Source organism: Notechis scutatus, chromosome 1, assembly GCF_049901735.1.
Source record: "Notechis scutatus isolate UNSWTSFEM ecotype Mainland chromosome 1, rNotScu1.2, whole genome shotgun sequence".
Taxonomy (NCBI): domain Eukaryota; kingdom Metazoa; phylum Chordata; class Lepidosauria; order Squamata; family Elapidae; genus Notechis; species Notechis scutatus.
The window spans coordinates 71323898-71349302 of record NC_142009.1 but is presented as its reverse complement, the minus strand read 5'-3'; the positions used below and the strand labels follow the sequence as shown (position 1 = coordinate 71349302).

The following is a 25405-nucleotide window of genomic DNA, read 5'->3' as shown; positions in this document are numbered from 1 at the left end:
TTGGAAACAGCAGGTACCCAAACCCAAAACCACTCAGTCTTGCCAGGGTTCTGCTGAAGCTTGTTGTTTTCCACCCGGGCCCTACAGACACCAGGATGGGATATTCATGGCAATGCTTAATTCATCACAGCAGAGACATATACTTGGGTATCACCAGCAGACTCCTTCCTAGACATGTCCTCCAACCTGCAATAAGGCCAGGGGCCAACTGCAAGTAAGTTTAAGCAGCTTTGTTTGACAGATGATGAACGAATTTATCTCTATGCCGCTTCAAGAGGTTCTCCAAGCCCTGTCTACCCAAGAGTGCACATGTTAGAATAGCATAGCATAGCATAGCATAGCATAGCATAGCATAGCATGGAATAGAATAGAATAGAATAGAATAGAATAGAATAGAATAGAATAGAATAGAATAGAATAGAATAGAATAGAATAGAATAGAATAGAATAGAATACTTTATTGGCCAAGTGTGATTGGACACACAGGAATTTGTCTTGGTGTAAATACTCTCAGTATACATAAAGAAAAGGTACATCCGTTAAGAATCAAGAATCATAACGTACAACACTTAATGATAGTCATACGGTACGATCAACAATCAAATCATACTAGGAAACAGTCAAGTGGGAGGGGATGGGTGACAAGGAGTGGTGAGAGAATTAACAGTAATAGTAGTGCACACTTTGTAAATAGTTGAACAGTGTTGAGGGAATTATTTGTTTAGCAGAGTGATGGCTTTCAGGAAAAAGCTGTTCTTGTGTCTAGTTGTTCTGGTGTGCAGTGCTCTATAGTGTTGTTTTGAGGGAAGGAGTTGAAAACAAAATGTTATTCAAAATGTAAAACAAAATATTACTCAAAACAGAGCCAACTATCCATAAACACAATAATACAGAGAAATACTGATGCTTTACCATTCTTAGTTTCACAAAGTAAAACATTCATTGTGCTTTCTTTGAAGGAAAGGCGATAGGATGGCTGATAGAGCTATCATCTGAAATATCCGGTGCCACTTGACAGCATCTATTATTATTACTATTATTTTACTTTGTGGTCCAGTATTTAAGATACTGGGGTCTGAATTGAGTTTTATATTTTTATTTCTACCATTCCTTACATTTTGTTTCAAACCACCCTTTCTTCCATTGATCAAAATTGTGATGCCCCAGTTTTCTTCTGGCACAGCCTGCATCAGCCATGAAGTCATCTGAAAGCCAGTGTTAACAAATTCACAGTAATGAGCTTCCTGTTAACAGGATAGCGCTGCAAACTCACTGTCTTCTGTTAAAGGTGCCATAGCTTCTGAGAACCAGGTGTCTTACACTGAAAGACCTTGCCTGCTCCTGAGATGTTCTAGTCGTCACACATGCTGTTCCATGGGATGTCTATATTCTTTTGCTGCCTGGGTAGATTTTAATTTTCCCTGCAGTGCAGTAGCGAACTTGGAGACCAGAGTTGATAAGCATGTCTGTCTATGGTATCTCCCCATAGGTATCCCTCTATAGGCTAAGATTCTCTGGAAATTTTGTATATACAGTATACTATACTATACTTGAAGGGCAAGATGACTCAAAACAGGCTTGTGGAGATGTAAACACAGCTGCTAATGTTCTCTGTATGCCAATTTATGGCAAATTCCATAAATTTCCATAGCACTGCAAAGGCAAATACTTCAGCATGAAATGCTATTTACAGTTACCGGAAACACATTTTTATTCCCATCTAATTGTCCGCTATCATTACATAGCAGAGCTCAATAAAATATATTACATTTTCATTTTCATTCCATAAAACAATCCTCTTCCTTGCGACTTTGTGTTTCCTACCATTCTGAAAATGGTGACTTGGGCACTTTCTGAACTTTTCAAATGCAAAACTGTTAAATACAATAGATTATCCCCTTGACATGATTCTCCATGGTTATAAAAATCAAGTACACGAGGAAAAACCATAACTGATAAAAAAAAAAAAAGCAACTGCAAAAAAGTTAAATAGTAGATTGAGGGGAAATGAAGAAAGTGACATTGACAGACAGCAAAAATAAGAGCACAGACAGAGACATCCTAAGGAGTTAAGAGGGGTCCATTTGCAGCAGAAAGCATTCTTGGTTTCATGCTTGTGAACAGGATCTAGGAGAGTCCAACATGCTTTGAGCAAGATTATGCACAACTGAGCTGCACCATTTTGGTCTTGCCCTGTTTTATCTTTCCAACACCAGTGTATCTGCTTTTCTTTGCAATTTGAGGAAGATCATTCCTTATTACAATTTAGGAACAAGTTCAAATTCATCTTTTTAGCCAAGCCTTTTACACTGTACATATTTCGTGAAGTTGTATTTAAAATTTGGATTGCTTTCTTGCATTATTATAATTTTTTTATTTATATAATGTATATAAGCTGCCAGATTCCCAAGAATTCTGAACATTTTAAGGTAAAAATATACAAAGTACAGAATAGAATTATGAACAGTCACAAAAACAATATATAATCAAAGAAAATGCCTGTTAAGGCACCAAGGTAGAAACCACGAAAGCCAGCTAGGTGACCTTGGGCCAATCACTCTCTTTCAGCCCAACTCATCTTACAGAGTTGTGGAAAAAATAGGAGGAAGGTCTGTTGCAGAGGTGATTTTCAGCAGGTTCTGACCAGTTCTGGGGAACTGGTAGTGGAAATTTTGAGTTGTTTGGAGAAACAGCAAATACCACCTCTGACTGGCCCCGCCGCCATCTATTCTCTGCCTCCTGAGTCCCAGCTAATCAGCTGTGTCTTCTTTCATTGCTCTGCACAGGAGAACGGAGCTGTAAAGTAGGTTCGTGGGGTGGGGAGGGAATGGGATTTTACAGTATCCTTCCCCTGTCATGCCCACTAAGCCACAAGCACAGAACCGGTTGTAAAAAATTGGAATCCCACCACTGGTCTGTTGAATATGTTCACAGACTCATTTTGAAGTGATTGTCCGCTAGGATTCCAAGGTCCCTCTCACAGTTACTGGTTTTGAGCCAGGTTTTGTACTTGTACTTTGGTTTTTTCCTGCCCAGGTGTAAAGCTTAGCTTTTCTTCATATTCAATTTCATTTTGTTTGCCTACTTTCTGCAGCTGGAACCAGCTCTACTCCATTCTAGTTGGTTCAAGATTTTAATCTTACATTTTCTAAAGCACACCATCTTCATACAGTTTTATGGGAGTTCCATTGCACCAAAAGATCATTGGGTATCTTTAATTTTAAAAAAGGCATTAGTTCACAGCCAGATGCTTTCTCTTCTCTTTTAATTCAATAAAAATGGCTTAGTTATATTTTTCTGTGCATCAATTTACATACTTTTGGGGTGTTAATTTGTTCCAAAACCTACTATAAGTTCTTGAGAGTACTAGTTTGTATTGTAGATATATATATGTTACAATACAAGATAATTCTACTAATCTGTAATTTTAGAAAACATTATTAGTTTTACTGTACAGGCCCTAAGATAGAACAGAACTGTGCTTTGAAACTGTTCTTAATAGTAGGGAAATTATTTTTGCTTATGACCTGTACTTTGACCCTTATCCAATAGCAGTATTTTAATAGAGTTGGTGAAGGGATTTTGTTAAAAGAACTGAAACCAAAAGAGGGAAAGAAATGATTCAAGCTGAGACATGTCAAATTCAGATTTTTCTCTGTTCCACATTAATAGTAAAACCATCAATACATTTCAAAATGATGATTGAATATTTTCTTTTATGAAAATGAAGAGGATAAGGAAATTATTAAATACATTCTGTTGCTCCAAATAAATAAAAACCAGGATCCTGAGTCTGCAAATACATACGATGAACTAAGTCACATCCACAATAGGGAATGGGAAAACATAAGAAAGAGGATATTTTTATTAGTTTGTTAAACATGACAATTAAAATGATAAAAACAATTCAAACTAAAGGAAAAAAAGGAAAAAAGAGAAAGAAAAGAGGAAAGAGGAAAAAATAAGAATATAGTAAGGAAAAGGAAAATAAATATATAAATTATTTCCCCTTCCTATTTCTCCTCCCTTATCTATAAACAAATCCTCAAAGCCTCATAATTCAACCCTGGTCACCAAAAGTCCATTAAGGAATTCTGTCAGGATTCCAGCAGTTACTCCAATTAAATCATGAGCCTCGAGCCACACTCCCAAAACTAAAAAGGATTTATTAGAAGTTAACATTCTACGTCTGGCATTAGCCTGGGCGTAGCCAACTCTGAGATACGTAATTCACTGTCACCCTTGATCCTACTTTTCCCCCCACCCCTCTGGGTGTATCATCCAATGAAATATGTCCATAGCCAAGAGTCATCAATCATGCTCTCCAGTTAGATTGCGGCAGAAGCTTCAGTCATCTAATCAGTGTCTGAAGAAAATAAGAATGGAATGTACTTTCAATTCCACACTGCTGCCTGCTTTTTGAAACTCCCCCCTTTCTTTCTGTTGACAACTATAAAACATGTATACAAAATGTTTTATGAGTTGACAGATACCAGAGCTAATAACATCAATTTTAATCTTTATCAAATAAAAGAATGTTGTATTCCTTCTTTTTACTTTTAACCATCTTGATCTTTAATTCCTTCAAATGTCCTAGAATTTGATTTCTTTTCATTTTTTCTTTGTCCCTTCTCATAAAATATCCAGTACAGGAAAGCTATTTGGGTTATTCTTTGGGTTATTTATTTGTATATTCTTTTTAATTATTAAGACATTAACCTGTTTCATTTGTATATGCAGTGCAGCATATTTTTCCATATCATTCTTGTATCCTATCATATTTAAATCTACTCAATATCAATCTCAGTTGGGTCCAATAAAATATGTTCTTATTCCATAACAACTTTTGAACACAGTCTAATGGCAAACACTATTGATATTAATGTCTGGGTCAATTGTTTACAAATATCTGTCAGTGCATCCAATGTTTAAGTATTTTCCTGAATACTGTATTAGTAAATCAAAGTTAGGTGTTCTTCTTTTCCATCATTGTAATCTAGTATCCCACTAGTATCCAACTTTCCAATCTATTATTTATTTTAAGAATTCAAAACAAAAACCTTTTTCTATGGGAACAATTCTTTTAATTAATTTCAAAATCTTATTTCAAATACATGTGAACCCTTAGTCTGTTTGAAACTTTTAAAATTAACATTATAATCACACTATTGGTGAACTTGTATTTAAAACTTCTTTTGCTAAGGATTGAAGGAAACTCTCTGTATTTTCAAACTTGTCAGTGCAAAGATCCTTAACAGCTGAAAAGCAGTTAAGAAGCAATTTCAAGAAGCAAACTGAAGTGGAACTGACAACTGCAGTGGAATGAGGAGTCCATAAGATGGCTGGTTATTCATAATTCCTCTCTGGTCAAGGAGAGGACTTGAGAAATAGGACCCGTTAATTTCATCTTTTGTTTGTGATAATATAGTTTCCATAAATGGAATCCACAAATTTGGATTGAACAAATGTGCCTTGCCACTTCCATGCTACTTCATTTTTTAATATTTTCATTTACATTAAGTCTGCTAGCAGCCAAGAGAAGGAGCAAGGAAGATTTAAAAGGCTTCCATGTATATTATTCTAGAGAGGGGAAACAAACATTTGCTTATTGCCTTCTATTGCCTAAAATAAAGCAAATACTCCAAGGCTGGATTTTGAATAATAATCCAAAATGCAGGATGCTTGCAGATTTTTCCCAGACCAAAGAATATGTTTGTGTGACTGCAAATGCTCCTAATATATTTTAAAATGTGGGATGGCAGGGTTTTGTTTATTTTACAATGAAAAAGATTGGCTTCTTAAAAAAAAAATTGGGAAAAGATCAAGATTTATCTTCAAGCAATAGACTACATACCGAATAAATATGTTAATTACTTCTATTGTGGGATGTGATGTGATTTAGAAGCATCCTAGCTGTTAGTGAACAAACAGCCTCTATGCTATTGTAATTACACCCTTAGGGAAACTATTCTGGGAATCACCAGGAATCCATGGCTTTTGCCATCCTAATGATTCATTCCCATGTTGTGGCTACCCAGGAATGAAAATCCTCATTCTAAAGGCATAAATTTCTTCTTAAATAAAATGGAAAGAAACTTCAGAGGACAACACTTCTTTAAAATAAAATCTGAATATGGTAAAAAGCAACATGATAGATTTGTCCATATAACAGATCTTAAGTGTGGTTGGTCCATAAAAATCTGGATTTGGATCATGTTATATGTGCTTCTGAACATGGCTTGCTTTTTTTGTTTTTATTGACTGCCCATCTTCTGCAGGTGTATCTACAACCTGGTCCCCTTTTTGATTGGAATAGTTGCACCTACTGCACCACCACTAGATGGATTCGCAACTGGCTGGCAAACCTTACTCAGCGAGTAGTCCTTAATGGCTCTAAGTCTACATGGAGGGAAGTAAGCAGTGGGGTGCCACAAGGTTCCATCTTAGGCCCAGTACTCTTCAATATCTTCATTAACGACTTAGATGAGGGAATAGAAGGGAAACTTACCAAATTTGCAGATGATACTAAGCTGGCAGGAATAGCTAACACCCAAGAAGATAGGCTCAAGATCCAAATGGATCTTGACAGACTAGAACACTGGGCCATGTCTAATAAAATGAAATTCAACTTAGAGAAAAGTAAAGTCCTACACTTAGGCAAGAAAAACCAAAAGTACACATATAGACTGGGTGAAACCAGGCTCAATAGTAGTAACTGTGAGAGGGATCTTGGAGTCTTAGTGGACAACCAGCTAAATATGAGCCAGCAGTGTGCAGCAGCCGCCAAAAAAGCTAATGCAATCCTAAATTGTATTAACAGAGGGATACAGTCAAGATCAAGGGAAGTACTAATACCACTCTATAAAACCTTAGTAAGACCACACCTAGAGTACTGCATCCAGTTTTGGTCACCACATTATAAAAAAGATGTTGAGACTCTAGAAAAAGTGCAGAGAAGAGCAACCAGGATGATTAGGGGACTGGAGGCTAAATCATACAATGAACGGTTGCAGGAACTGGGCTTGGCTACTCTAGTAAAGAGAAGGACCGGGGAGACATGATAGTGGTCTTCCAATATTTGAGGGGCTGCCACAGGGAGGAAGGGGTCAATCTATTTTCTAAAGCTCCTGTAGGCCAGACAAGGAATAATGGATGGAAACTGAACAAGGAGAGATTTAACCTGGAAACAAGGAGAAACTTACTGACAGTGAGAACAATCAACCAATGGAACAGCTTGCTTGTGGGAGCGCCATCACTTGAGACTTTCAAGAAGAGATTGGACTGCCATTTGTCAGAAATGGTGTAGGGTCTCCCACTTGGGTGGGGGTTGGACTAGATGACCTACAAGGTCCCTTCCAACTCTGATTATCTGTAAATAAATCTGGATTCTTCATAAATATGAAATGAAGAAAATGTTCAGATTGAAATGAAGGGGGAAAGCATATTTATCTTAATATTTCTTTCATTCTTCCTTAGCCTTGAACCTAATTTTTATATGAAACTTCTGTTGAATTGTTGGGGTAGTGGACTCCTCCCCAACCACCTGCCCCAGCTCAGAATTTTTGTGTCCAGATATTGTGCATCCCACAATGGATCTGCTGAATCAAAATATCCAAATATACTCCCTATAGATCTATGCTCTATAGATTAATATATTCTGTGCCTTTATGTAGTCATATATGCTTGATTTTTTTTTCTGATTTCTTGCTTCTGATCTCATTGCTAATTTTTCATTTCCACAGTCTAGACTCTAGTATATTGCTTAAACTTTGGTAAAAACTTGATTCTAGCTAGAATTCTCAGTGAATAAGAATGGAAGAACATATGTTACTCTGGTACATGTAACACATAAGGATGTGCATTAATAAGGAGGCATTTCGTTCCTGAAATGGTTGTATGGTATAAGAATCAAAAATATTCTTCTGCACTTCAACAAACTGGCTGGGAATCCTTTAATCTCTTTGTTTACACAGTCACAATTCTGGTTCCAAGTATTCAGTCTCTTTTCTATTCATTGTGGATATTCTTTTATTGACAAAATTAACTTTACATCAAGAAATACATGGTATTTCAGTCTAGTTTCTTGAAACAATAAAAGTAATAAAAAACTGCAATAATTTGGAAGCTTTTTTTGGATTTAGGAATATGCTATGGAATATATACTGACACTGAATACATCTGTGGATCATTCTAAATTTGTTGGGTATTCACCCCTATTCAGTTAATATGTTCATGTGTAGAATTAATGAACACAGAATTTAACAAACATTCAGATATTATCCTATATTCCATCAAAGTTTCTGTAGTGTTCTTACATAAAAGTCCATTTCTATTGTACATTATGTTATGTAATGCATACATTATGATTATATTTGAATTTGCCAATGTTTGTAAATCACTTCCTCAAATATAAACTCTTTTAAGCTATTTAATTACTTCAAATCATGTTCTAGTTTGCATCACAACATATTTTCTTTTGGCAAATTATGCTGTTTCACTTAAAAAAAGAAACTTCACTTGGTTAGATGGATTTTTTGCGATTCTACATATTACTAAAGTTTCACAATAGTTTACAGTAATTATGATTTCTTTGATATACATCATCAAAACCAGTACTAGTAATATATCCATGATATTAATATTAACATTGTAAAAATTATGCTAAAACCTACATAATGTCCAAAATTTGGGATAGCTTTGATATGAAAATAGTGTATTACTTGTTTGATAACATTTTTATTCTTTTTATTCTTTTTTCCATGATTAAAAAATAATTAAATCCTTTGTATGATGATGGTGCACATTGGTGTGCAGGCAACGCACATAACTTTATCAAAAGTGACAGGCATCTTTTCCTGGCAAAAAGATAGAGGTCAAATTGCAATTAGGATTCATAGGTGTTACTGCAATTCTGAAAATGGAGGGGCTTATTGCTAAATATGCAATGGAATGCAAAGTTAATTGACAGGGACCTGAAACAGCTGGTCGAAAATTTAATTTGTTCAATAATGTATCCTCACTCTCACCTTGCTTTTGCCTTGCTTTTTGTGGAATGCATGCTCAAATGGCTTCTATGGCAGTCAAGACTACTGTTTATGAAGATTCTCAGTCATCCTAGTTGTCTCAAATGTGTGTGTGTGTTTTTTAAAGGCAGCTGGGCTGATTTTTTTAAGAGCATAATATAACAGAGTTGGAAAGGACCTTGGAGGTTTTCTAGTCCAACCCCCTGGTTGAGCAGGAAACCTATACCAGTGGTAATCCAGTTTCTTTTTGAAAGCCTCCAGTGATGGAGCACCCATAACCTCTGAAGTCAAGGTATTCCATTTGTTGATTGCTCTCATAGTTAGGAAATTTCTCCTTAGTTTTAGGTTTCTTCTCTCCTTGCTTAGTCTCCATCCTTTGTTTCTCATCTTGCCTTTTGGTGCTTTGGAAAATAGTTTGACTCCCTCATCTTTGTAGGAGCCCCTCAAATATTGGAAATTGCTATTTATTTTATTTTGTTATGGTTGAAGCTGAAGTATTCATTGACAGGTAGTCTTATTTTCACTAAACTTGATATGTGTAATGTAACTGTTCTTCATATGTTGTAGCTTCCAGCCCCGTCATAATTTTTGTTACTATTTTCTGCATTCTTTCCAGAGTTTCAATATCTTTTTTATATTGTGGCGATGAGAACTGGATGCAGTATTCTAGTATTAAACTCACTGTTTCATTTTTAGCTAGTTCTTGTAGTATTCTAGATATTTCTTTGTTTTCTTTTTTGTCTTCCATAATCCTTTCTTTTTAGCTCTGCTTTTCTCAGATTGATTTTTGAATTACTTTAGCTCATCTGCATTGTTTCTGTAGCCATTTGATTATAATTTGCTTTATTTGTACAGCTTCTCAATTGATAACCCAACTCACAAACTTAATTTTCTGTCTCTGCGGGCTTCTGAGTCTAAGCAATTTTTTTTTTGCTCAGAGAATTTTAGAGCTGTGTTTCTTGATTTAGACTGTTTGTCAATATTCCTGTGTTATCAGGCTGGTTAAGATGAATGATGTCACAGGTTTCACTGACATAAATCCAGTATGATTTGTCATTACATATAAAGCCCTACATGTCATAGGACTCAGATATTTGAGAGATACCTATCTCCTTAAGCATCTGCCTGGATACCTAAATATGACAGGGTTGGTACATTCTGGATTCCTTTGATTTAAACAATGCCAAACAGTTAGGACCCTGAATCTCATCTTCCCTATTGTAGCATTTGCCCTCTGGAATTATTTTCCCCTTCTCCCCGATCTGCAGAGTATACCTGGGACAATAACTAGTTTAGCTAAATAACATATCCCAGTGTAATCCCAGCTGCTGTGTAATTGCTTTATTGCTATCTATGGGAAACCATCAGAAACATGAACAGTGTAAGTTACAAATGCAGGTTCTAAATGGTATCCCAGCCTCATACCATTGCTATTGCTATAAGATGGGGTATTTCAGAACCAGAGCTGTTGTTCACTGATCATCTTGCATGTTTTAATAGAAGCAATGATACCCAACAAGTGTTGCTATAAAAGGCCTGGAGCTTACACATCCATTTATCTCCTTTTCAGGACTGCATTGTTCACATATCTCCTATGTTTGAAATCTGATGGGGATGAGACTAATCCAGTGTTTGTCAATTTTGGCAGCTTGAAGTCCTAACTGGGGATTTCTGGGAGATGAAGTCCTCACATTTTCAAGTTGCCAAGATTGAGAAATGCTGAACTAAACAGAGTGGGCAATTCTGCATCAATCGTCGTCCTAAACCTAATTTTTCACCTTGTCTGATCATTATGCTACAACTGGAAATCAAAACTATTATACAAATTATTCAATAGTAGCCATCTTAGATGTCAACATATAAAATGTTTTAGTACCTGATAGTTTTTCATTGAATGTACATAAAACATTTTTCTTATTCCTTGTTGGCTATTAAAACATGTAATTGATAACCAATCTTTGGTCCTAAATATAATTACATTGTTTTTGTAGCTAAATGTTAATGATCCAAAACAAAATGTTAGTATTGGCATTGGGTTTAAATTTTTTACTCAAGTCCTATTAGTGCTTTTTGGAGTACTTTAGTCCTACAATGTTTTGGTCCTCCCTGGGTGTCTGCATTCTGTAAGAACAAGAATGATCCCAATTCTTCATTCAGTATAGCTTTCAATGTCAAATCAAAAATTTATTTGGAATCAGTCTTTTAAAGGAAAGTTAATATTGGGCTGTACATATGTTTAAGAGTAGAATTCTTGGCATGGACCATGAAGACAATGATTCTCTTATATCTATCACTCTCTTCCAATAAAGTATCAGGTCAATTTAAATGAATCAGTTTAATTATCAGTTTAATTTTTCTACTAATTACCCATTAGCTGTGATCTTAACAAAAAAATTCTAGTTTAGAAATTAAGTATGAACGCTGTATATGCTTGCTGAATATTAATGTAGCTAGCAAAATACAGACAAAAATGAAGCTTCATTAAAGCCATACTGATGAACATTGAGCAAAAACTTACGCTAAGGTCTTATGTTCTATGATAGTTATACTTAATTCTCTTGTTAAAAAATAGTTATAGGCAAAAAAAATAATGCATTGAGATAACTGCTCTAGTCAAGATTGTCATATCAGAAGAGACAACTTCTGATTAAATTTCAAAAGGGTGTTTTCATAATCCCAAACAACTCACATGTATGCTTTTGTATCGCACACAACCTCTCCAACAGTTATTTGGTAGTATATTTTACTAACACATGTTATTAAGAGGCATATGTCTTGTGAGCTAAAGCTCACTTCATCAGATGCACTGAGTAGCTAAACTGATGTAGGATTTGAAAAGGGAATGAAGCAAGGAATTGGGGAAAAGGATGGTTTTGCAAATGCAGGTTATATGATAGTTACATCTATCTCATCAATTAGCAATTGTAATGTTGTTTTGTGTGCTATGACCTTCTGAGATAGCCTAAAACACTTTGATGTGTGTGGATTCAGCAGTATATTGTCCTATGATGCTAATGCAATTTCTGTTTTCCAAAAGTCATCTCAAAATGACTATGAGGGGACCTTGGTGCCCTCTGAGCTTGCTTGTTTGCTTACAGACATTTCATTACCGAAACTAGATAACATCATCAGTGCTATTAAGAAGTGCAGTTTGCGGTCAGTTTATAGTCTGATGGCTTGCCCTGTCAGTGTTAGTGTTAGTGTTAGTGGGGGTGATCTTAGAGATTCTTTCATTGTCCTGTTTACTGTTGGCTTCTTTGGCAGTTTCTTGATTGGGGTATTGTTTACTTCATTGTTGGTCTGATGTTAATCTTGGAGTTAATACCACGTGGGCTATTGCAGGGTTTGGTGCTGTTTCTGTGCTCCTATTCAAAATCTACATGAGGCCACTGGTGAGCTCATCTGTCACCATGGGGTGAAGTATCATCAGTAAGCTGATGATACCCAATTACACCTTGGCGAATTAAGTAATGCTATCAATGTCCTATCCCAGTGCCTGAAGGTGGTGAGGGTCCAGATGGGGGGAAATAATCTTTAGCTGAACTCTGGAAAGACCTTTACCTTGGCTTTGGATCTGTAGCCTGCCAGTTCTAAAACCATGCTATCTTTGATGCCAGATGGGTTTGCAATGCTCCAAGCAAGTTCAATGCAGAATTTGGGGATCTTCCTAGATTCATGACTCCTGCTGAAAGAACATGTGGCCATTATGTCTAGAAGAGCCTTTGCATAGCTTTGTATCATGAACCAGTTGTACCCATTCCCTGGTCACTCATGCCCTAGTCACCTCCTGATTGTATCACTGCAATGCGCTCTACATGGGGCTGCCCTTAAAGCTTCAGCCAGCAAAATGCAGCACCATACCTGTGTCTTTAGAACAACATGTTATATCTCTACTCTGTGAGCTGCATTGGCTGCCAATTTGCTTCTGGTTCAATTCAAGGTGCTCATTTTAGCCTTTAAAGCTCTTTGTGGCATGGTGCTGGGGCTGAGTTATTTGAAGGACCACCTCTTCCCAACTATATCTTCCCATTCCATATGATCTGGCAGAATTCAGCTTGGAAGCTACTCTGGCCTGGTCCCAGGAGGCCAGCTTTCTTTGACATGGTAGTCTCATTATGAACATCTCACTCTATTTATTTATTTATTTATTTATTTGATTTGTCAATTGTTTACAAGATAATAAGTACAAGTGTATACATAGTTGTGAATATATGAAATGGGTACATATAAGAAAAATAAAAGAATAAGAGAAACAATAGGACAGGGACGGTAGGCACGTTGGTGCGCTTATGCACGCCCTACAGACCTCTTAGGAAAGGGGTGAGGTCAATAGTAGACAGTCTAAGGTTAAAGTTTTTGGGGTTTGGGGAAGAGACTACAGAGTCGGGTAGAGTATTCCAGACATTGACCACTCTATTGCTGAAGTCGTATTTCCTGCAATCAAGTTTGGTGCGGTTTACTTTGAGTTTGTATCTGTTGTGTGCTCTTGTGTTGTTATGGTTAAAGCTGAAGTATTCATTGACAGGTAGGACATTGCAATGTATGATTTTATATACCATGCTTAAGTCGGACCGAAGACGGCGTAATTCGAGGTTTTCTAGTTTTAGAATTTCGAGTCTGGTGGCGTAAGGTATTCTATAACGGGTAGAAGAGTGGAGAACTCTTCTTGTGAAATACTTCTGGACTTTCTCAATTGTGTTAATATCACATACGTGATAAGGATTCCAGACTGATGAACTGTATTCGAGTATTGGTCTAGCAAATGTTTTGTATGCTCTGGTTAGTAGTGAGATATTACCAGAGAAAAAGCAACGTAGGATTAGGTTAACAACTCTTAATGCCTTTTTGGCTATGTAGTTGCAGTGAGCTCTAGCACTTAGATCATTAGAGGTGAGTATTCCCAGGTCCTTTACAGAGCTTGGGTCATCAACAAGATCTTGACTATTCAGCTTGTATTTTATTTTCTGATTTTTTTTACCAATATGTAAGACAGAGCATTTATTTGTTGAGATTTGGAGTTGCCATATGTTAGACCATTCAGATACATAGTCTAGATCTTTTTGAAGGGTAGTAGTATTGTCTGTGGTATTGAACAGCTTTACATCATCAGCGAAGAGAACGCAATTGCTCTTGATATGATCACAAAGGTCGTTTATGTAGATTATGAAGAGAGTTGGTCCTAGAACACTGCCTTGGGAACACCACTATTGACTGGTACTGGATTTGATAGGGCGTTCCCAATTTTGACCATTTGTTGTCTGTTTGACAGGAATGCTTCTATCCAGTTATTCAGTTGTCCAGAGATACCATAAGATTTTATTTTTAGGAGTAGTTTGTCGTGTACCACTGAATCAAAGGCTTTGCAGAAGTCTATGTAGATTGCGTCTATTGCTTTGCCTTGGTCGAGTTGAGTAGTCCATATGTTTTTGCAGTGTAAGAGTTGCAGATTACAGGATAGTTTTTTCTGAAACCAAATTGTTTGTTGGAGAGTAGGTTGTTTGTCTCTAAATGGAGGATGATGGATTGGTTAATAATTGATTCTAACTCTCCCCTAGAGTGTTCCATTACTGTTGATTCTTTGGAAGTCCTTCAAAATCTAATTATGCCATCAGGCCTTGGTACCCCAGGGAACTAGCAAGGTACTCAGGTTGTTGGTTTTTGTTGTTGTTGTTAACGTATGTTGCCCTGTGTTAGCCTTTGTTATTTTTAATTTTTTGATAATACTTGTTTTTTATATGTTAATTGTTTTATAGCCTTGTTGTACATTGCCCAAATCATTTTTTGTGAGATGAGTAGGCACATAAATTTGATGAATAGATACATACATACATACATACATATACATAATTCTTAAAAACTATGGTGGGAAAAAGTGGAGATTTACATTACACTGATTTACAAGGCAACCCACAATTCCAAGAGTGATTGAGTCAACATTAGTTGTTCTACCACAGAGTTTCAGGATAGATATTGTGTGAGTACAGAGACCCTTAATTTTTCCATTGGTCCTGTTTCATTGTCAGGGTCTCATTCTGAGCAAATATTTGATTTTTTAAAATTTACTCATACATCAAGTCCTAATGTACTGTATTTATGATACTAGATAAACTCCAAATCTGTAGGGGTACCACCCATTATTTCCCCAGTGCCATATTCATCAAAAATAGAGGTAACCCAGTGAGTTAATCCTATATACTACCACCACAGCTCCTAGCAGTCTGCTTCACTGAATTCAGAAAAAGTCACACCTCTTCCTTAAAAAAACATTCATCCTTTGCATATAACCCATCAACCAAGCCAATAGAAACTTGGCATAAAAGGGGCTATTATCGCTACACCTTTCATTCCTTTCTGTCAGGTTAGAGTATTTTTTTAAAGTTTTTAATAAGTCATAGCTTGAAACTCCCAAACCAGTGGTGGGATTCAAATTTTTTTACTGTGGGTGTGGCTTGGTGGGCATGCCTTGGTGGGCATGGCAGGGATGTAAAATCCCCATTCTCTCCCCACTCCAGGGAGAAGGTTACTGCAAAATCCCATTTCCTTCCCACACCACTAACCTGCTTTCCAGCTCCGTCCTCCTGTGCAAGACAACAAAAGAAGTCCCAGCCAATCAGCTGGAACTTGGGAGGCAGAGAATAGATGGGGACGGGGCCAGTCAGAGATGGTATTTGCCAGTTCTCCGAACTACTCAAAATTTCCACTACCGGTTCTCCAGAACTGGTCAGAACCTGCTGAATACCACCTCTGCCCCAAACCATATTATTTAAAATTACTTGTGACCCAAATAGATATCCCATTATTCTATCCCAGAAACACATAGATAGATATTTTTCTCCTCTTAAATAATTCCATTCAGAAAACCAACCATGGAATAATATGTATATCTGCTTCACCCACTTCAAATGATTCCAATCACTGGACCATTGCAGGATAAACTCCAGGGCTGGCACTACAAATGGGATCGATGATAATGATTATCATTATCATTTTATCATTGTTATTTCTACTCTTAAATGGCCTAATATTTCAATATAAGTAGCTTTTTATATGTTACAAAATTCCAGGATGGAATACATTGAATTTAATAGAAGGAATGTATTTTGGGCAGATTTGTGATCATTAAAAAGATGATGATCAGAAAGAAGATAGACATTAAACCTTTCCAAGTATCTGTAAAGAAATGAGCCTTTATTCTGAAATGTTGATGTTGAAATGTTGCTGTAGCTGCTTGAACTAATTGTCCGAGGTTTTGCCCCTCCCTGCAGCTACTTAAATCTAGCATTACAGTCCAGTTGTCCTCCCTCTTTAATAATGCTAATACCATTAATAACTGTTTCCTGTTGGTGGGTGGTTGCTCAGGGCAATTCTTATTTTTGTTTTGTAATATTTGTAGTTTGGGTCCTGCAGTCCTGTCTACAGGTGTTTTTTTTTTTTATTTGTGGGTTTTTTTTTTTTTTTTTTTTTTTTTTTTTTTTTGTGGGGGGGGGTGTTTGGTTTTTTATTTAATTTTTATTTTTTTTTTTTTTTGTTTATGGAAGGGGAGTTTTTTTTTTTTTTGGGAGGGGAGGGGGGGAATTATTTTTTTTTTTTTTTTTTTACACTCTTTTGAGGTGGGTTTTTTATTTTTTTTTTTTTTTTTTTTTTTTTTAGAGTGGTTTTTTTTAGTTTATTTTTTTTTTTTTTTTTTATTTTAATATAAAAATTTTTTTTTTTTTTTTTTTCTTATTTATTACAAAAATTTTATAGGTTTCGATGCAGTAAGCCAATGGTGTTTCTAAACACTGGACGGGGGGGGGGGGGGGGGGGGATCTATGTTAAAATATAATATGCCCTGAATGTTTTCAGTTTAGCTTGATGACATCAACCATTTTCGTTTAATATGAATGCTGCTGCAAAACATGATGTTTTCCTAAGAATAATTAGTCTCACATTAAGAGTGGATAATCCTCTGTACAAGTGAATAAACCTGATGTTGTGAATCAATAAAAAAGTAACTAGCCCAAATGCAAAGCAGGTTTTGAAAGCCTGCACACCTGATTGGTCCTTAAACAACAAATAAAGATTGGTCCATAACAAGTCCCTGATTGGCCAATATTTGGACACTTCTTATTGGTTATTAGTTTGAACTTGTTGCTCACATATTATTGGTTAATAAGGTAGCAGCCAACCCTATAAAAGGGTTACTGCTGCCCATAGCCTTGCTCTGTTCTGTTCTATCTACTGTTATTAAAGAGTTGAAGTCACTGGTCAGATGTCTGGTCTCCATTATTCTCCAAACGTAACACTGGCGGCAGGATGGGATACAGAGACCAAAGAGCTGACTGATCTACAGAGCAACCAACAGAGCACGTGGTCGAACACGCACTATCAACGGCAACATGGCCAGCGGTGCCGTACCACCCGCTCCATTTGACCCAGAAACCGAGGACTGGGAGTCGTACATGGATCAGTTCCAGATGTTTCTGGAGACCAATAATTTGAAAGATGCAACAACCAGCAAAAAAGAGCTATATTTCTAACCCACTGCGGGCCTACCGTGTTTAAAATGGCAAAATCACTTGCCAAGCCAGCAGAGGTAAAAGCGATGGACTGGGACGTCCTCGAGCCTTTACTACGGGCTCACTACGCGCCCACCATGCCAACCTTAGTCAGAAGACACGAATATTACCAGAGGGACCAGCGGAAAGGCGAAAGCCTTGCCAACTACATCGCGGACCTCCGCAACCTTGGAGACCTCTGTGGATTCTCTAGACTTAGAAGAAGCCCTCCGGGACCGCCTGGTCTTGGGCCTAGAAGACTGCACGATCCAGAGCAAAATCATGGCTAAGGGGGACATCAGCCTCACCGATGCCCTTAAAGAAGCCACTGCAGCGGAGGCAACCAAAAAGTCGGCAGCCCGAATCGCCGCACCAGTGCACCGCTACGTCAACTCGCCAATGATACCTCGCCTCGCTCAGAGAGACACCCGGTATCAACTCACCACGAAGACCTAGAGTCCCCATCCAGAAGCGATGAGGAAGAGGTCAACCGACTCCGAACGGAGCGAGACCAGTCCACACAACGCTCATTTCGACCTTGTGCAGGATGTGGAGCCAATCACCCACGATCCAGCTGCAAATTCCTCGGCGCACTCTGCCGCAATTGCGGAAAAGAGGTCACATCGCAAAGGTTTGCAGAAGCAAACAAAAGTCCAACTCCAAACCCGACAGGCCGAATGCCAGTCTTCAGGATTCTTCGGCACACACCAAGACAAACTGAATCACCAATGGGGAAGCCACTCCTACAGAAACAAACCGTCCACCACTTCCACCAGGCGGGAAGAAACCAGGCGGGAAGAGACCCACCAGACAATTACCATAGGCCATGCTACATCCCTAGATGCGGGAAAATCCGAGTAAAGGTCGCTATCGAAAACAAACCTTGTGTGATGGAAGTGGACTCAGGATCATCCCTCTAGATGGTGTCCTGGAAGACGCTCAACAGCTCATTCCGGCGATTCGCCGCCAAGACCTCAACCCTCAAAGGGTTATACTCAAAGATTACCAGGGTAACAGAATTCCCATTGTCGGGTCCTGCCAGATTCCAGGTCTCTTCAAGGACCGCACCGTCGCACTACCACTGACTGTCGTGGACCGTGACAGGCCTAGTATTTTAGGCCTGCAATGGTTCAGACCGCTCGGAATCACTGTAGCCGGAGTCCACCGGGCCGAGAGCAGCGATTGGGAGGAAGCCTCGTGCAAGAATTCCAAGACGTTTTTAACGGACTAGGCAAGTACAAGGGGACCCCAATCTCATTTAACTTGAACCCTGAGATAGCACCCATCTGCCTTAAGCCGCGTGCCGGTCGCCCTGAAACCTAAAATCGACGAACAACTCGATAAGCTAATAGCACAGGGCGTGCTGGAACCCACCGACCAGGCCCGTTGGGAAACCCCGATAGTACCTATCAAGCCTGATGGGTCCCTGAGAATTTGCGGAGACTACCGGGCCACCTTAAACCATGCACTGCAGCAAAGTGCATATCCAGTACCAGTAGTGCAACACCTGCTCCATTCCCTGGGCGGCGGGAAAGTTTTCGCTAAACTAGACCTAGCGCCAGGCGTATCAACAATTGCCTGTAGATCCAACCACAGCCGGGCGCAAACTATCGTCACGCATAGGGCGCATTTAAATGCAACCGGCTCCACTTCGGGGTGAGCGTTGCTCCTGGAATCTTTCAAAGCTTAATGGAAAGGCTGTTACAAGGAATAAGAGGCGTTGTCCGTATTTCGACAATGTACTCATCGCCGCCCCTAACAGAGACATTCTAGAAAAAGCGACTCAGAGAGGTCTTACAAAGGTTCCAAGCGCAGGCCTCAAAGTTAAAAAAATAAATGCCAGTTATGTACCGAAAGGGTGGAGTTTTTGGGATACCTCCTGGACAGTCAAGGAATCCATCCCACTGAGGACAAATTAAAGGCAATTAAGAAGGCCCCCACTCCCAGGAACAAGGCAGATCTACAGGCATTCCTTGGACTTATCAATTTTTATAACGTCTTTTTACCCAATAAAGCAACGGTAGCTAAACCATTACATAGACTCTTAGACAAAAAAGCAACGTGGGTTTGGGGACAACGTGAACAACATGCTTTCCAACAAGTAAAGAAATTGCTAACTTCTGATTCTGTACTTATGCAGTACAACGAGACTCTGCCGCTAACTATTACTTGTGACGCCTCACCTTTTGGGGTTGGAGCAATCCTGGCCCACGTATTACCGAACGGAGCAGAAGCTCCCGTCGCGTTTTTTTCGCGAACTTTAGCTAAAGCTGAAAGAAATTATAGTCAGCTGGATAAAGAAGCTTTAGCTATTGTGGCTGCAGTTAAACGATTTCATGAATATGTGTATGGGCGTGCATTTACAATAATTACTGATCATAAACCACTATTGGGGATTATTGCGGGTAATAAACCAACCCTGTATATATTGTCCCCCAGAATGACCCGCTGGTCTGAATTCTTGGCGGCGTACAACTACACCTTGCAACACCGCCCGGGGAAATCAATTCTCCACGCTGATGCATTGAGCAGAACGCCGCTCCCAGAATCGGTTGAAGATCCAGCCCCAACCATCACAACGCTGCAAATTGAGGCTCTACATGTGCCGCCACTGGCCGAGAGACATTGCCCTCGAAACAAAACGAGATCCGGTCCTGCAACACATCCTACGCTGGGTTGAACGTGGTTGGCCAACAGAACAACTATCACCTGAATGGGCGCCTTTCAAAGCCCGCCAAACCGAACTGTTTTCCCAAAAGGGCTGCATCTTGTGGGGCGATAGAGTCGTAATACCGGGCAAACTACAACAAACTGTTTTAGCGGTATTGCACGACGGACATCCGGGCATCGTGCGAATGAAAGCACTCGCACGGAGCTATGCCTGGTGGCCGGGAATCGACAAAAGAATCGAGGCCTGGGTCGCTACTTGTCAACATTGCCAGGACGTCAGCAACGCCCCACCTAAAGCAAGCCCAACCGAATGGGAAACTCCGAGGGGACCATGGTCCCGTATTCATATTGACTTTGCGGGGCCTACAAAAGGGCACACTTTCCTTATTACTGTCGACGCCTATTCAAATTGGCTCGAGATCCATCGAATGAACACAACTACAACGGACTCAGTTATCAACAAATTAAACAGGCTATTTGCCACACATGGTTTTCGGACGTTCTGTTCTCGGATAACGGCCCACAGTTCACAGCATTACCATTTGAACAATATCTTGCTGACCGGGGCATCCGCCATGCGCTAACCTCGCCCGCGCACCCTGCGGCGAACGGACGTGCAGAGCGCATGGTACAGTTTGTAAAAAGACCCTCCACAAAATGGAATTCGGAAACATCGATGAAAAATCAATCGAATTTTATTGTTGCAGCACATCACGCCCACAGCGTTACCAACAAAACGCCCGCCGAACTTCTCATGGGGCGGAAACTACGATCGCACCTTGACCGGCTCCACCCCACATACGCACCTGAAAAGCCTTTCGGCTCCACCAGCAAATGCCGGGAATTTAAGGTAGGCGATTTAATCTTTGCCAAAAACTTCTCCGGCGACCCTTTATGGATACCCGCAACCGTCACCCACCTCACAGGGCCTAGATCTTACCGCCTGCTAACAGACGATGGGAGGGTGTGGAAACGCCATATAGACCAACTCCGTTCGAGATTACCACCCAGCGCCCATGGCTCCCGGGTTCACCAACTGAGGGGAGGAAATATCGAGGAAATTGACTTTGATATGACAGATAGCAGGCCAACGGAAACCCTACAGCCCAGCGAGTACCGGGAATTGAAGCAGGGAGGGAGTTGACTTTCCCATGGGAACGTGAACATGGGGGAAACCGAACTGCGAAACCCCAAGAAACACTGATTGGTGGGGACAACCACAACGAAAGCAACACGGAAATTCCGTGCAGCGAAATGGAGCTTAACAGAGATCATCCAAACGCTCCACCGGAACCGGACTTTAGGCTTAACCGGTGGAACCACGGAAATCATCCAGACAGACCAAACGGCCTGTCTATCTTGAGGATTTTGTTACAGCTCCTCAAACGGAACCCAAGGGGAGGGGTGTTGTGAATCAATAAAAAGTAACTAGCCCAAATGCAAAGCAGGTTTTGAAAGCCTGCACACCTGATTGGTCCTTAAACAACGAATAAAGATTGGTCCATAACAAGTCCCTGATTGGCCAAACAGTTGAAACAGTTTGGATTGGGTCCAGATTTAGTCATGGAAGATCCACTGAAATGACTGGACAAGTCATTTTTAAATTAAGCCATAATTAAATTAAGGCTCATTGATTTTGCTAGGTCTCCTTTAAATATGATTATGTTTCAATCAAGCTTTTCAGGCAAAGCACAACATATGCAGCACATTATTTTCCACTTGGAGAAAACTACTATACAACTCTTAACTTTTGTATCAACATTATTTTACCACCATTTATTCCAGTAAGGTATCCCTTTGAAAACTCACAAAAATGTATGCATGATGTAGCATCATATGTGCATGAATTGATGCTACATAAAGAATCAATGTTGTTGTACACTAGAATGACAGATCCTGATGAGTATGCTGTGCAAACCTAATAGCAAACCAGTTAGATCAGGGATCCCCAACCTTTTCGACGCCGCGGCCCGGTTCCGACATCAGCTGGGCGCCGCGGCCCGGTACCGGCGTCAACTGGGCGCCGCCATCTTTTATGACGAAAAGGCGCTTCCGGTGGCGTCACCGGAGCGCTGTTCGTCATAAAAGATAGCGGCACTCCTTCATTCTGGTGAGCTTTTTCGGGTAGAAATGGCTTTCTACCGGAAAAGCTCACCAAGCGCTAGCGCCGCCATCTTTTATGACGAAACAGCGCTTCCGGTGAGCTTTCTACCGGAAAAGCTCACCAGAAGCGCTTTTTACCAAAAAAAGATGGCGGCGCCCAGCAACCAGCGGCCCGGTAAGGCTTGTTCCGCGGCCCGGTACCGGTCCGCGGACCGGCGGTTGGGGACCCCTGAGTTAGATGATATCCTGATTCATAATGATAATTAGGACTTTCTAACTTCCATTTTAAGTTAATTCCAAGGTTATTTTCACATATACAGTTACCAGGTCAGTTTTAATTTTTTATACTTAGTTTTAAGCTGTTGTAAGCCACCCAGAGTCTTGTGGCAGAGAGATGGCTGGCGGATAAATTTAATAAATAAACAAATAATGTCGTACGCTGATGTTTACATATTACTATCTGATAATAGTTCTCTGCATCCTACTTTTCCCTTTTTCAACCTTTCAATAGTTGCCTTCCTTCAATTATTTAGCACATCACAAATTCTCCTGGATTTCTCAAACATAAAGGCTCAGGCATATCAGTTGCAGGTTAACTACCCAGCTTCTTCATCTCTTCATGATTAGAAAAATAAGTTATTTCATGCATACTTCTTTAATTTGAATAGACTGGTTGCAACAGAACTGCATTTTTTTCTCAGGAAAAGAAAATTATAAGTTTCAGTTGAGAATTGTTTAATTTCATTTAGCTCAGTTAAATACAGACACTGTTCAGAGATATTTAAGGCAAATAATAAAATCTACTTATCTTAAGCCCTTCTTTTATATTATAGGTTACCATCTATGCATTTTACAGATGAAAGACAGATTCATATTAGGCAATGTCTTGAACAAGCCCTTCTGCTGCATGAACATTTGTATATATCTATATGTACTAATGTTCATGGATTTATTATGCACTTGTTATAATTTGCTGTCTTATGAACAGTATACAGTGTATATACAGAATACTAGTATAACTCCTAATATATACTTTGCTATTATACACATATCTGTATGGTTTGTTTGGCTTTGTTTTTGGAGTTAAACATTCAGCTTTCAGCATTCATATGTCCTGGCCCTTTTTCAATTTAAGAGTATAGTGTTGATGATCCAAGCTCTGTAAAGGACCTTGGAATACTCACCTCTAATGATCTAAGTGCTAGAGCCCACTGCAACTACATAGCCAAAAAGGCATTAAGAGTTGTTAACCTAATCCTACGTAGCTTTTTCTCTGGTAATATCACACTACTAACTAGAGCATACAAAACATTTGCTAGACCAATACTCGAATACAGCTCATCAGTCTGGAACCCACATTACGTATCTGATATTAGCACAATTGAGAAAGTCCAGAAATATTTCACAAGAAGAGTTCTCCACTCCTCTACTCATTGTAGAATACCTTATGCCACCAGACTTGAAATTCTAGAACTAGAAAACCTTGAATTACACCGTCTGCGGTCTGATTTAAGCATGGTATATAAAATCATACATTGCAATGTCCTACCTGTCAATGAATACTTCAGCTTCAACCATAACAACACAAGAGCACACAATAGATACAAACTCAAGGTTAACCACACCAAACTTGATTGCAGGAAATATGACTTCAGCAACAGAGTGGTCAATGTCTGGAATACTCTACCCGACTCTGTAGTTTCTTCCCCAAACCCCAAAAACTTTAATCTTAGACTGTCTACTATTGACCTCACCCCTTTCCTAAGAGGTCTCTAGGGGGCGTGCATAAGCGCACCAATGTGCCTACCGTCCCTGTCCTATTGTTTCTTTTAGTTTTCTTTTATTTTTCTTATATGTACCCATTTCACGTATTCATAACTATGTATACACTTATACTTATTATCTTGTAAACAATTGACAAATCAAATAAATAAATAAAAATAATAAATCTTATAAGTAAAAAAAATGATCTGCAAATCATAGAATCTAGTTCAGCATGTTGTATTACTGGATGCTGTGACAGAATTATTGTTATGATTATGTTTATAAAATGCCCACCCAAATTGTGGCACATAATTGATATGGGACATAAATTAAACATAATTAAATATCAAAATGGTAGTGGATTAAATAAATGCATTTGCTTGATCTGAAAGGAATTCTGTCATGCTTTCAGGACAAAAATTCTAAATTCTCTCATTGATTACACATGGTATTTCACAGTCCGAAAATATTTAGCTCATTTCTTTACAGGAGTACGTATGAGCTATTTTTTCCTTTGGTTGAAATCAACCCATTGTTTAAGTTGAAAGAAGAGGTAGAATGATGTGTGTTTCCAATAATCCACAGATAATTTCAAAATTATAAAATAAACTGTTCTCTCTTCGAGGCTGTTTACCTTTTCTAACTACTTCTAAATAAACACAATCAAATTATGACATATAAACTTATCATAACAGTATCAATGTTTGAAAAGAAGGCAGCAGATAAGGATACAAAGGAAAAAAGAAAGACAATTTCTATTTTAAATAAATGTACAGGTAGTCATCAACTTATGACCACAATTGGGACTGTAATTTTCATTGCTAAGCAAAGAGGTTGTTAAGTGAGTCACACCCAATTTCATGGTGGTTTTTTTTTGCTGTAGTCATTAAGCAAATCACTATGGTCATTAAGTGAATCATTAAGTGAATTTTTATTTTTCCATTGACTTTGCTTGTTGGAAGCTAAGCGAGAAGGTCACAAATAGCAGTCACGTAACCCTGGGACCCTTGAACTATCATAAATACATGCCAGTTTGCCAAGTGCCCAAATTGTGATCAAATGACTTAGGGACACACAATAGTTGGAAGTGTAGGACCAGTTGTAAGTGTTTTTTCAGCATTGTTGTAACTTTGAATGGTTGCTAAATGAATGGTTATAAATCGAGGACAACCTGTATACTTGGTAACCAGAGCCATTATACAGAGCCACTTTTTCTCCAGTCTTAAGCCCATCAACTTTCCTTAGTCTTTCTTTGAATGAATGTAATTTTATCTCCAGTTACTTTTTCATTGAAGGGACAAGGGCAGT

General features: G+C 38.9%; 1 protein-coding gene across 11 annotated transcripts in view; it reads left to right on the top strand.

Moving 5' to 3' along the window:
• CHRM3 (cholinergic receptor muscarinic 3) overlaps window positions 1-25405 on the top strand; it is a 247411-nt gene that overhangs the window by 131091 nt on the left and 90915 nt on the right. The gene's annotated exons all lie outside the window — the stretch shown is intronic.